The sequence below is a fragment of the Palaemon carinicauda genome, chromosome 40 (assembly GCF_036898095.1).
Source record: "Palaemon carinicauda isolate YSFRI2023 chromosome 40, ASM3689809v2, whole genome shotgun sequence".
Lineage (NCBI taxonomy): Eukaryota > Metazoa > Arthropoda > Malacostraca > Decapoda > Palaemonidae > Palaemon > Palaemon carinicauda.
In genome coordinates this window covers 54,982,011-54,995,914 of record NC_090764.1, presented here as the reverse complement: position 1 = coordinate 54,995,914, position 13,904 = coordinate 54,982,011, and the positions used below count along the sequence as shown (strand labels likewise).

At 35.7% G+C, this 13,904-nt stretch overlaps 1 protein-coding gene across 3 annotated transcripts in view; it reads right to left on the bottom strand.

Moving 5' to 3' along the window:
• The window catches only part of LOC137632043 (histone-lysine N-methyltransferase PRDM16-like), a 285,040-nt gene extending 273,711 nt beyond the window's left edge, over window positions 1-11,329 (bottom strand). For 2 of the 3 annotated variants that reach the window (XR_011042006.1, XR_011042007.1), the window contains exon 1: window positions 11,215-11,329. The gene's annotated coding sequence lies outside the window, so the exon portion shown is untranslated. The remainder of the gene's footprint in view (window positions 1-11,214) is intronic. The other variant, XM_068364017.1, reaches the window with a different exon arrangement.
• Between the last annotated feature and the right edge of the window lie 2,575 nt (window positions 11,330-13,904).

Sequence of the window (13,904 nt, the reverse complement as noted above, 5' to 3'; positions counted from 1 at the left end):
CAAGGACAAGATAGCAAAAGACAGGTAGGCTAACGGTGTAAATATTTTTCCCGTTTCTCTAATTCAAGTATGTAAATATTAACTTTATTTTTGTAACCGAATTGTTTAGTGTTAGGTTTCATGTGCATACAGTACTTGTTAATCATGTTATTCCAATAAATGCGACTTTTCTGTCTTCCAAAGGTGTAAGTTGATTGTGTGTAGTAACGCCGCCGACCATCTCTTTAAACCCGGCTTTATCTATGTCGACAAGGCCTGGTATACTTCAGCGTCGCAACATGAATTTGCTGCCTGTGCATTGATTGCACAACAAGAAGTCCCGATGACGAAGGAACTCTTTTTAAGCTGGTTTCAGTACTACTACTTGCCGGAGGTGAAGGACTTCATCAGGAGTAGGGGTATGAAGTTTAAGGTCCTCCTCACCCTAACAACGTTCCTGGACATCCATCCTCCATCGAGATGACAGTCCCTACTGCCCTCATCCAGCCAATGGACCAAGGGATAATTAAAAACTTCGAGGCCCACTACCGTTGACTAGTGATGGCGCAACCCCAAGATGCCACCAACAACAACCATGACCACAACATGATGGATTTCTGGAAGAAGTTCACGATAGCAGACAGTCTGTCTGTGGTCAAGGAATCCTTCCACAACGTCAAGCCATAGACCGTAAATACCTGCTGGAAACGTGTGCAGCCAGTGTGGGTTAAAGCTGGTTTCGGCACTACCGAAGTCTTCTAACAGATTGTCCAGAAAATTGTGACTTTAGTGATGGCAGTTGAATTCAAAGGCTTTGAGAAAGTGACTGAGGAGGATATCTTGGGAGTTGCTAGATGGATATAATGAGGAGCTGACTGAGGAGGATCTACCTGGATTAGTCCTTTTAGCGAGTGAGGAAGAGAAGGATACCGATGAACCAGACAAGGAGGAGGAAGGCATCACGCTTGAAATGTTGGCAGAGATATCAAGGATGGTAGAGGGCTTGAACCAAAAGGCGTACAGCATGGATCATTCCTTGCTCCCTTCCCTGAAGTTCATGCGTTCAATGGATGAGATGAAGAAGTAGGCAAAGCAGCTGCCCATAACGATGTTCTTCCCCCATCACGAGAAACAGCCTCCACGAACTCAGCCACCCATCGAGCCTGAGCCCGACACTGAGCCCAACCCGAGCCAGAGCCTGACCTCCACCCAGAGCCAAAACTCGAGCCTCAACCACCACCCCCACCTCCTACCCCTAAAACCACTCAAGCAATCCCTCCTCCAGAATCCACGATGCATCTCGGTAGTAATGATGGCTTAGGCAATCCTCCTCCCCTTGCAGAATGGCAAGATATTTTTCTATGAATATATTTTCAGTTTCTACAGTTCAGTTTTAGTGCAGTACAAGATTTATAAAGGTCACTTTGGATTACCCTGTACAGTAACACTAACTCTTAAGAATTACATTATTTAGTACTTTAATTTAGCACAGTACACTAGTACTATAACAAATAATTACCTGACAGTTTTTAACCTGAACTGTACAATTCTGTACTAATCCCTTTTCAATCATTTTATCCTTACAGAAGTGATGATTTGTTCACTTAGGCATGAAGTACCGTGAAGTTACGTCCCTTCATCATTCATTTCATCCATTGTTAGCAGCACGGTTTATCCTCCATCTACCTCACCAACTGTGACTTTAGCGGAATATTTTTTGGTGAGTACTGTTGGTTTATCCTCCATCTACCTCACCAACTGTGACTTTAGTGGAATATTTTTTGGTTAGTACTGTTGGTAATGTTATGAAAAATATATTTGTAAGTACGTCACGTTAATGATCAGTTCGTACATATCGTACTTTTGTATTTTTACAAGAGTACAGTACAGACCAAATATAAATGATCAGTCTTTGGCCTTTTTACAATAGTATGGTATGTACCGAAGAAGCCCGTAGTGTACTTTAGTATTTACCGTATATTATAAAATACAGTATGTATTATATAAATAATTAATGTATTTTTTTCTACAGTTAAGTACTTTACATGTATTTGAATAGTACTCCTATACAGTGTATTAAACATAGTAATATTTATACTGGGTTAATGTGCTGTATATGTGCAATTCCCTACAGTACTGCACAAGAGACAACACATCAGGAGTTGTTTCATGCTTCAAGACTGCGTAGAACTTCGTACGAAAAGAGTTAGGGGTCTTTGTATAAAATGTATACACTTGGTTCATTTTAAATATTGCATACATATTGTATAGTAAAACATAGTACTGTTTATTAACTATATTGTACAATACTGTACACAAGTACTAGTACTCTACAATATGTAAATGAGGCTACTGGCGAGGTGAGTTGTCAAACATTGCGAGTTGTCCTAACGAAAACTCCGAACACTTACAGTACAGTACAAGTGTTATTTTAACTAATTAAGCTGTACTTTAGCGATAGTACTGTACATATATTACAGAAATATACACTACAGTATCAGCAAGTGCAATACTAGATAGAAGCAACAGTGTTTTGTTGTTATAAGTGTATCTACTAACTAGTGTTACATACTGTAATCTACAGTAGGCTTACCGTGAACAGTGCATAGTACACATGTGCACATGTACTGTACTGTAAACTTACTGAATTGTGTTCATACCATAGTACAATACTTAAATTGTGATAGAAACCAGGTAAAAATAATATTAGGCAGTTTTAGTCGACACTGAGTAAGCAATGGGCAGCGAGTTGGTAGGTTAGGAGTTATCCCACCCTAGGGCAACAAGTATTCATGGATTCTTGATCTTCGCATCTGTTTCTGCTAATTAGGCCCCACGAATATGGAAGGCTGATATCTTCAAATTTCCCCAGATGTAAATGGGTTTTAAGAGAATTAACGTTTCATTGAATTATTCAAGGACTGAACACTAAGGCAATGGAAATGGATTTCCACTGGATAGTGTGTTATTTTTGGTTATTTTACTGCAGTTGGGTTTCAGTTTAACTATGCTGTCATTACTTTTCAGTGTAGATTTTGGTTTTATAGATGTAATTTCCTAGTGCTTACTTGTATTATGATTTGCTTTCTGGTTATTGCTTTGATTTTGGTTAAACTTTTCTGAAAGAAAAAAAAATTCCAAGATGAAGAGTGCCTGTTGCACACTCCTTTATCAGATGGTTAACACACAAAAAAACAGCACTGTCTGTTTCTAATTTACCATACTGATTTTTAATTTTGTTCATGATAAAGTTGTCAATCATATTTCCAACTTTATGTATAGCTTCTTTTTTTTTCGAAATTTTTAAATGAAGCCATCATTGTGCCATATGATATTTTGTGGGTTGCTTTATGCTCTACTGTAGCCTTATATAATGCCATTGTTTTACCAGTGATTCCAATAACGGGTAATTTCTTCTAATGGCACACAATCAGTTGAGATTCCATCAGGTTCTTGGCTACCATAAGGATTCTTATGAACTTCAACTTATACTGCATGTTTGATAGCCTGCTTAGTTAATAGTCGTGTTCAGATTTAGAAGCTGGACATTGAGGCCTTCTTATCAGTTTGTGCACCAGTTTGACTTGCTACAAAAGCCACCAAATCTACCTTTATACTAAATTTACATATGTTTTTTTTTTTGGAGGGTTTGCATTTTCTAATACCTGTTTTTTCCTCTTAGATTTAGATTCTCAGGGTAAAGGACCAACCATCTATACTTCAGAAGAACCCAATGTTTTCTTGTAGGTAACAGAAGTGGCAAGTACTGCATGGCAAACTTGTTCTGTGCAAGAATCTGTGTATTTTTAGCATTTTCCTTTACACTATTGGGACATAAGTCTAGTTGAACTTTTCATAGTACTGTAATGGCAAATGTGCTAGAGTGCAATAGTTTGAGGTGATTTGAAGCACTGGAAGTAGTGTGATCATTATTCCATAAATTGGGACCTGTGAAAGTACAGACGGTATTGGAGCTAGAGAAGTCAAATCACGTGGATTAGACAAAATGCTCAAGTAAGTTGATCCTTGGACATTATCATTACTAAAGTTTTTTCCTGGCTGCGCTAAAAGCTGTGCAATATTTGCTATATCAATGATAGCTTGTTCCATTCTATATTAAGGACACTGTTGTGAATTTAAAAAGTGGGTTCCTTCACAATGGAAACTTTTGAGTGGGTTCCTTCACAATGAAAACTCTTTTGAGTGGGTTCCTTCATAATGAAAATAAAATTTATCTTCTAAACAATCTCCCGAGAAGTCATGAAACTTAGAACACTTGATTGATTGAATATTATATATTATCTTTCAATAACATTGGATGGGGGAGATGGAAAATTAGTTAGCAACACTGATAGAGTTTCAATGTCAGCCTTTACCAGCAAACAATGTCCATTCCTTTTCAAATTGCCTTGAGGAATAGTGCCAAATTTATTTTCCAGACACTTATAACCCTTGATCATGTTGTTAAGGTCTTCTTTGTAGGAAGCAACATGCCAGAAAGGTTTGGCTATGATTCTTGACATCATTTGACTTTCCTTTTCTTGGAGGTTGACGTCCTTAAGCACGGTCATATTCGGATACAAATCCATAATAGCAAAAATGTACTTGTAAATTTTAAGTAGCTCTCAAAATACCTGACTTGGAAATAAATCTAAAAATACTGTAGGCATAGTACAACACCGCTGACATAGTACAACACATCCTGCCCAAGAATCTTGACAAGGATGAACCTGCCATCATCACCTTGAACATCAAACAGATGTCTATTTCTTTCGGTGCTATAAGTGGGGCACTTGGTCAACAAATACCACACTGTCAAGGATACCAAACAATCATAACAATATGGCTGGTGTTGGCCACTCAGCAGAAAACTCTTGCATCAACCAAGTGTGACCCATGTGTAGACGACAAAGAGTAATCTCCCACTTTTGGGCACCATGTTATACTTCCAAAGAGATATAACATTCATTATTTCTCTCATCTTATTTCCAACTAAACTATCACAAAGCTGGTGTCAATTATTATAAATCAAATTCTTCATTGTAGGTAAAAAATCATTACACAAAATGGAATACCATCTTAGTACAACTCAGCTGCTGCTTTCTTTGCCAGTAAATCTGCGTTCTCATTTCTAGGCACACCTACGTGTGGTGGAACCTAGCAAAATCGAACTGTTATAACTCTCCGCCAAATATTAAAAAGCCACTCTAAATCTTTTAAAGCTAAAAGGATACAGGTATTAACAACTTCTAAAGCTTGGAGGACACTGGTAAAATTGCCCTCATCTTTTAACGCTATTTTTTTCAATGGCGGTTAGTACGCCAAAATAGTTTGACAGTAAATGTAGCACATACTAGAGAAAGCACACCTCTACAGTTAAAAGCACTATTATGTACTCCGAATTAGACGCCAACATCAGATTTGGAGTTATCAGTATATTTAAAAGTAAATTCCCTTTGTTCTTCAACATGTTCCATAAAAAGAGACCTGGCTATTACATGGTGCTGTTTGGAGGCAAAGGCTTCACAAATAGAGGCCTCAAGTCGTACCAACAAATCAGTCAAGTGCATTTTTCTAATTCCAAAATGAATAGATAAAATACCTTTCATCTCCAGGTACCACATGAGTCTTGCATTGTCATCTTCTCCATGATATTACATAAAGAGGATGTCAATGCCCATTCAGTGAGTCTATGGCATCATTTACACTTTCCAATTGTTCTGCACCTCCTTCAATTTGGCTCGGCTCCAGAAAACTATTCCAATCCGCCTTGTCAAGTTTCCATCATGGTGAACTCTCTAAGGGTGAATTATTGTTGGAGTTTATAATTGGTGCACAGTCACTAGTATGCCAATCATCTAATGTTCTCCAATCAAAATCGAGGAGATAGTTAGAGCTTGCAATTGAAAGGTCAATGCATGACAAGATACCTGTCCAAACATGGAAGTGCGTGGGCTTTCCTGTATTAAGTAGTCCCCCATTTTCATTTTCCGCAAATAATGATATGCTGCTCCTTGTGTTTGCTAATACATTGCCCCCTTAAGGATGTCTACCATTCAAATCTCCCAGCAAGATAAGAGGTTGAGGGAGTTATTGAATCACCTCTACTAAATTATTATAGATGATGATGTCATTTGTAGGCAAGTAAAGAGAGCAAATTATGTATTTTCTCCCTATATCAATTTGTAGAATCACTGCCTGCATAAGGGTACAAATAGGCAAAGATATTTGGGGACCATCTTCATAAACGTATATAAGACTCTCGCCATGGCTCCCTGCTTGTTGATCATGTGGTGTCCTATAGCTAACATACTCCGAGGACAAGGAGAATTATCAAGCTTGATCTACTATAGACACACAATTATGGGGGGAATGTTATTTCTGGAAGACATCTTGGATGAGATCTTCCCGTTGCCAGTTTTTTATTTAACATTATTTCCTGTGGGCTTCTTTAAGAGAGGGTCTTAATAAATTTGGTTTTACATTTGCCTTTCCATGTTCTTTTGACTTTATTGTTTAGGGGGATTGTGGAACTCAACTTGAATTTTTGACCGATTCAAATTTGTTGAGGGTTCATCTTTTTCAGATAAAATATTGTATCTATTTGCAATACTGTAGGTATTTTTGCATTTTTCATTGGAGGGGAGCGGAACAGTGGTCTCCATATTTTTTTAATTGAGTGATTGATTAGAACTTTTCTGGCATCCTGACATCGAAGGTCATTGATGTCGATATCGTTTATTATGAATAAAAAAAAAAACAGTAAAATCAGACTGTTATACCTTTCAGGCCAATAATGAAAAGCCACTCTAAAATCTTTAAAATTACAGGGTTACTAGAATTAAAAACTTTTAAAGCTTGTAGGACACTTCTTACATCACTAACTTCTTACATCACTAAAGATGGTAAAATTGCCCTCCTCATTCAACGCTATTTTCTCAATAGCGGTTAGTGTGCCATATAGTTTGACAGTATATATAGAAGATACTAGAGGAAGTGCACCTCTACAGTGAAAAGCACTACTATACTGTATACTCTGAATCTAACGCCAGCATCAGATTTGGAATCATCAGTATATATAAAAGTTGATTCCATATGTTCGTCGACTAGTTCCATAAAAAGGAACCTGGCTTCTAAGTCAGTCATGTTCTTGTTTATACCAATAAAATATTTACAAAAAGATATCTCTAGTAATTTCCATGGAGAGGTTGGTGATATCCTAAATGGAACAACTATATCTTGTTATACCAAGAGTATTTATTAATTGTTTTACTCAAAACCCATAAGGTTGAGGAGATTTTGGGTGCAACTAAAAATATCTACAATGCTTCACAAGGTTGGCAGTCTGATATGCTAAAGAATTAGGAAATCTATGCAACCTCAACCAATACCGAACAATAGAAGACTTTCAATAAAGGTCTTCAGGTAATTCTCCAGTATCAACTAGAAAACTTTGGATAGGAAGTTCTAAACATGCCGGTGGACAATCTGATACCAGCATGATGGTGTATAAAATCTAATATCTTCAATTGGCTTAGGCATGCTGATTAGTATATTTCACACCCAGAACTAATTTTTGAAAAAATTAAGGCCTTATATAATCTTAAAATAGTTTTGCATTATGTATGGGACAAAACTTTTAAAGGATTCAGAGCCTCAAGAGACTATTTTTAAGGCTTTCAAGTGAACAACCATTGTAAGCCTACAATTAAATGTCAATCCTAAAAATCTAGCTTCACTTACACATTGGATCCATTGACCTTTGATGTATATATCTGAGCCTGGACGTACTTCTCGAATACAACAGAGATGGACAACAGTTTTGCTTACCGAAAACTTAAATCCATTCCTATCAGACCACTGAATAATTTTGTCAATTGAGAGTTGTAGTTTTCTCTCAACCATCGACATTCTAGTTCCAGCAAATCATATGGAGATCATCCACAAAGAGCGCTGAGAGAATATCTCTTTAATGGCTAATGCAAATAAGGTTACATTTAGCACACTAACCTGGGAAACACATTCTTCATGACATTTCCTCCCTGATAGTGTTTCACCTACTTCAACTTGAAAAAAAATCTATGCGAAACAAATGCTTGAATATACAATGGTAGCTCTCTTCTTAATCCCATATTATGAATGGTTTCAAGTACAGTGGAACCTCTACACACGAACATATCTACATCCGAATTTTCCAACATCCGAAGTAAAATTCGAGCAAATTTTTGACTCTACACCCGAATTTTATTTCGACACACGAAGTAAACATTACGCCATTGAGCGTCGATTGCTCAGTTCTCTATTCTTGTGTGTATCGTGTGGTTGTCCTCTGTTTGGTCTGTTATTAACAGTGCTTATTTTCTTCCTTTTCTCACATTTCCTTTTTGATTTTACCTATAATCAACGTGCCTAAGAAGCTAAGTTTCAGTACAGTAAGAAGGCAATTCTTTCATTAGAATTGAAGCAAGAAATTATAGAAAAACATGAGAGCAGTGTGCATGTGAGTGATACTGTATGGCTAAACAATATGGCCGGAATAGGCCTATGATCTCGAGGATCATCAAGCTGAAGGCAGCCATTAAAGCAAATAACCATCGAAGGGGATCACCATTATTACAAGACATCTTAGCAATACCCTGGAAGAGATAGAACACCTTCTGTTGATAGGGATAAAGGACAAAGAGATTGTTGGCAACGATCATTTGTGAGAAGGGCCAGCGTGATGAACAGAGAGAAAGAAAAAAGTGAAGCAAAGAAAACCATGATAGCATTAACAAGCTCTTTTAAATAAGACTTCTCTCTTTTTCTGTTTCTCTCTAAACATGGCATTAACATCTTCTTTAAATAAAATATCTCTCTCTCTCTCTCTCTCTCTCTCTCTCTCTCTCTCTCTCTCTCTCTCTCTCTCTCTCTCTCTCTCTCTCTCTCTCATTCTTCTTCGCTGTTATAGTGTTAGATACGTCTATTATTTTTTTTTCCGAGAGAGAGAGACAGAGATTAAACAAAAATGTGTTTAGAGTACATATGATTTTTAACAGCGTCAACGAGTTGAAAACAATTAAATGTAACTAAGAAAGTAATAACAGCTAATCTGAATTCCTTTATTAACTAAAACAAATATTGATACAAACACACTCGTGTGCGTATGCACAAACACACACACAGGTGCAAAAATTGCTACGCAGTAAGAGAGACGGTCGGGGAGGAGGTAGAGATGGTGACTGCGATAACATACCGTAACTCGTCACTGAAAGTGATGAAAATAAAAAATCAAAAGAAAAAAAAAGAAAAAAAATGTAAAAAATATGGAATATAAAAATAAAAAAAATAAAAAAATAAGCTAAGTTAGATTAAAATTTCCGTAGTGTAAGTTACGGCATGTTATCGCAGTCACCATCTCTACCTCCTCGCCGGTCGTGTCTCCTCGTGCGTGTGTGTGTGTTTGCGCATACGCACACGAGTGTGTTTGTATCAATATTTGTTTTAGTTAATAAAGGAATTCAGATTCGCTGATATTGTTTTTTTAGTTACATTTAACTGTCTTTCAACTCGTTAACGCTGTTAAAAATCATATGTACACAACACATTTTTGTTTAATCTCTCATTTTTGTTTAATCTCAAATCTATCTATCTATCTCTCTCTCTCTCTCTCTCTCTCTCTCTCTCTCTCTCTCTCTCTCTCAGAAAAAAAATAATAGAAGTCTCTAACACTAACAGTGAAGAAGAACAAGAGAGAGAGAGAGAGAGAGAGAGAGAGAGAGAGAGAGAGAGAGAGAGAGAGAGAGAGAGAGAGAGTATTTATTTAAAGAACATGTTAACATCATGTCTACCTTCTCGCCGATCGTTCGTCTCCTCCTGGCGTAGCAAATCCTACACCTGCGTTGGCCTGTCTCTAAGGTAAAGTGGCAATAAAACACATTTTTTATTTATTATTTCTTTATAATTATCTTTTTTACATGCTTCTTTCATATTATGCAGTTATGTTATGTGTAATTATGTGCAATTATGTGTAGCCATTTATTAAGTATTTATTATGGGTTTTTAGGCTGAGGAACGAATTAAATGAATTACCATGTATTCTTATGGGAAAATTCGTTTCTACATCGGAACATTTTCTACATCCGAAGTTGGTTGTGGAACGAATTAAATTCGTATGTAGAGGTACCACTGTATACCATATCTCCATGCAGTATCATATGCCTTTACAAGATAAGAAAAAAAAAAAGATTTACATGGTGCTTCTTGAAAGGAAAGGCTTCACAAATAGAAGACTCAAGTCGCATCAACACATTAGTCGTTGAGTGTATTTTTCTAAATCCACACTAGATAAGTGGTAAAATACCTTTCTTCTCCAGACACTACACTAGTCATGCATTGACCATCTTCTCCACGATCTTACATAAACAAGATGTCAATGAAATTGGTCGATAGTTTGCTGCTAAGAACTTATCCTTACCAGGTTTTAAAAATGCTTAAACAATGGCTAGTTTCCAAACACTTGGATAACTATGATCATGCCATATTCTGTTAATAATGATTAAAATAAATAACTTGGTATTTACAGGTACATGTTTAATCATTGCATATGCAATTCCATCATGTCCAGGGGTTGTAACATGGCACATAGCAATTGCGGAATCAAATTCACTCTTGGTAAAAAGAACAAGGTAAGATTCCTCCTTTTCTGTTGTAAAATTTAACAGTTTCTGTTCTTCAATGCTTCTATAATGATAACCAGGAACTGTTTCACACTAGCATAATACAGAGGAGAAATGTTCAGCCAAAGCATTGCTAACCACAGTTGCTCCAATCACATACCTTCAACACAGGTACTGGGTGGGGGGTAAATTTGCCAGCTATATTTTTCACTTTCCTCTATACAGAATATGGTGGTGTTCTACCTTTGACAGAGGAAACAAATGATATCCGAGACTGGCACCTAGCTTCTTTCATTGTATGATGGAACTGTGCTCTACCTTTCTTATATACTATTAAGTCCTCCTCTGTACAGCGTCTATGCAATTGAGTCAAGATTTTCAAGTATTAATCTTGAAGAAATATTAATATAAAGAAATACACAGCTGTACAAGCCTCAGATTTATGCAATACACCAACAACCCACCATGGAAAAGGTAATCAAGCGAGCAGAAGAATAAAAAGAATAAAAGCAAATCAAACATCACTAAAAATAACAGAAATATGAATGTACACCTTAATAAGAAATAAGACACTTACGTAATATTTCTTTTAAAAGGAAATTTAAAGTAGCTCTGGAATATGCTACCTTTACTATGAGTTCTCGAGGTGCTCCAATGTCACTTCACCTGTTTCAAAAGAACAAAGATATGTACAATGAAATTAAAGAGAATTATTGATATCTGGTTTTTATAAAGTTGTAGAACTTGTATCATTTTACTATAAGGGGAGAAATTGGCAGAAAAATTTGAGTTTTCGTACAAGTAATGACATTAAATTGGTTTAAAGATCACAGTATAAAGTACTGCACTATCAATATTGACTATTCAATCACTAACAATACATCTAAAATGTTTAAATACAACTATGAATATCGGCATAGATTTTGTTTCATTCTAATTGTCAAATTATATTAATCATGTTCAAGAATTATACAAAAAGTATCTTTCAACAGCTGGGAAGCAAAGGAAAACGGAATAATGTCAATGATTAAAACTACTAGTCACTTAATCCTGCTCTAAAGGCAGATATTGATGTGGAAACAAATAACAATAAAGCTTAATTTGTGTTCTGTTATTCAAGCTCAAATTATATAATTACATGTTCTATTTAGTTTATCACAAAAATACAAATTCCAGTACGTATCTATTTTTATTTCTTACTTAACAACAAGAGTTTTTCTTAGCTTCCAGCAAAACAAAGTCTAAAGAGAAAATTAACTTACCACAACAAAGGCAGAAGTAGATGCTCAGCCTGTTTACAGATGAAACCAGTCCATTTCTATATTTTGTAGATTCAAGACGGACAACAAACCAAATATAAATGCCTAAAATCCTTTAACTAACCTTATCAATTTAACATAACCTTTCAAATACACTAAAGTTCTTATTTGGATAACCTAACCTAAGCCTTACAACATAATTATATCATAACCAACCTACTGCTATCTAAATTACAACTCATTACAAACCACTGATTAAACTACCATAATCACTGATGGACTTCATTTGCCAACAGATAATCACTGATGGACTTCATTTGCTAACAGAGTACTTATTTCTAGGAAATAATACTTAATGCTATCTCCCTCCACAACCTCCCAACCAAACACTACCACCCTATACTAGATTCAATGTGCCAAACATATCTACAGTTTAGACCGATTTTAACACTTATGGGCTAAAAATTTATTGTGTAACTAACGTTAGTTTTATACCCTTCTAAAATGCAGTATTTTTAGTCAGCATTCAACCAAGCCAAAGCGCATGCATAGCATTTTAAAAACCCATCAGCAAATCAAGTTGCCACTGCTAATTTATATTTTCAACAAATATTTGCTTTTTTGCAGTTTCCCCAGCCTCCTGACCAATCGAACTATAGGTTAGGTTAGGTTAGGTTCGATAGAGGTTTCAGACAGTCGCCCTACTTGCTCAAGGTAGACCTGGCACCCTACAATAGCTTAGGAAGGTTATATTACATTAGGTCACATATCTTTTATGACTTAGTGGCATAGGTCAAGTGGAAGAGGGGGACTGCAAAATAGACCAAATATTCATCAGAGCTGGCAAGATATATATTATATTGAAGACCTCCTTTCCTCGAGATATTCAAAAGGCATTAAACAAACAAAAAGAACATGATAACGAAGCAAATAATACCAAGCCAATAACAACGGCGTTCTCCTGAAAACCTGAATACAAATGCACAAAATCATGTGTTGTTAACATTAGAATAGAAAGAAAATATGAACACTTATTGAAAATAAAATTCTTAACACTCACCAAGCACAACCATCTGTGAAGTTCTGTTTTCCACCATGAATGGAACCTTGAAGGCTTTCCTCAACATTTAAGAATTGTAAAATTTCTCAGATTTTTTACTTAAAATATTATCTGTACAAAACTTTGCTTACGAGATATTAATATTCTAAATTTGTTAACTCTAAATTCAAAGTAACCAGATATCAGTATACCTATAACTTATTTCTCTTTTAAATAAAATAGCCTGATTAATTCTGGAACTATTCTTCAAAACTTTTCTCATTAAATCAAATTCTGTTCGGTTGACAGGTTTACATTATCATCAACATATTACTTTAATCATTCAAATAGAGGATTATATCAAATCTCCTTTGGCTTATTCAAATAAAAGAGACAGAGGAAGGCTTTGTTATCCTCTTATAATAATGAATTTCTACAATAGAAAATACAAATGTTCAAAATCATTTCACAGAGGAACAAGAGTGGATATCACACAGCACGAGTAGTAAACTAAAAATCAAGGAAAGCACTAAAGAGATCCTAGTTAACAAGCCTGACAGAACCTATGAACTCTCTAAACAAACAACCTTCCTCCCCTATTTGTTTCCTCTGTGAAATGAGGGAACAAAACATAATAAATTAACATATAAATTTGTTTTAATTGATGGCATGTAAATTGAATCGGTGCCTTTGAATTTAAAGTATAATGTGCAATGCACCACTCTTCGAGTTACAAATTTTCAGATAGCAATAAACATTTAATCCAATACTAAAGAGGGATTTTCTTAAATTACTTGAAAGATTCAAGAGCATAACAATCAAATATTTCTTAGCTGAACACTAATATTGAGAGCTATTCCTGATTGAAAATAAAATTAACATTAAAATATATCTAGCCAAAAGGACTTTTTTATTCACTAACAGCCTTCAAAATACCATCATACACAATGAGCCTTGACTACCATGCAA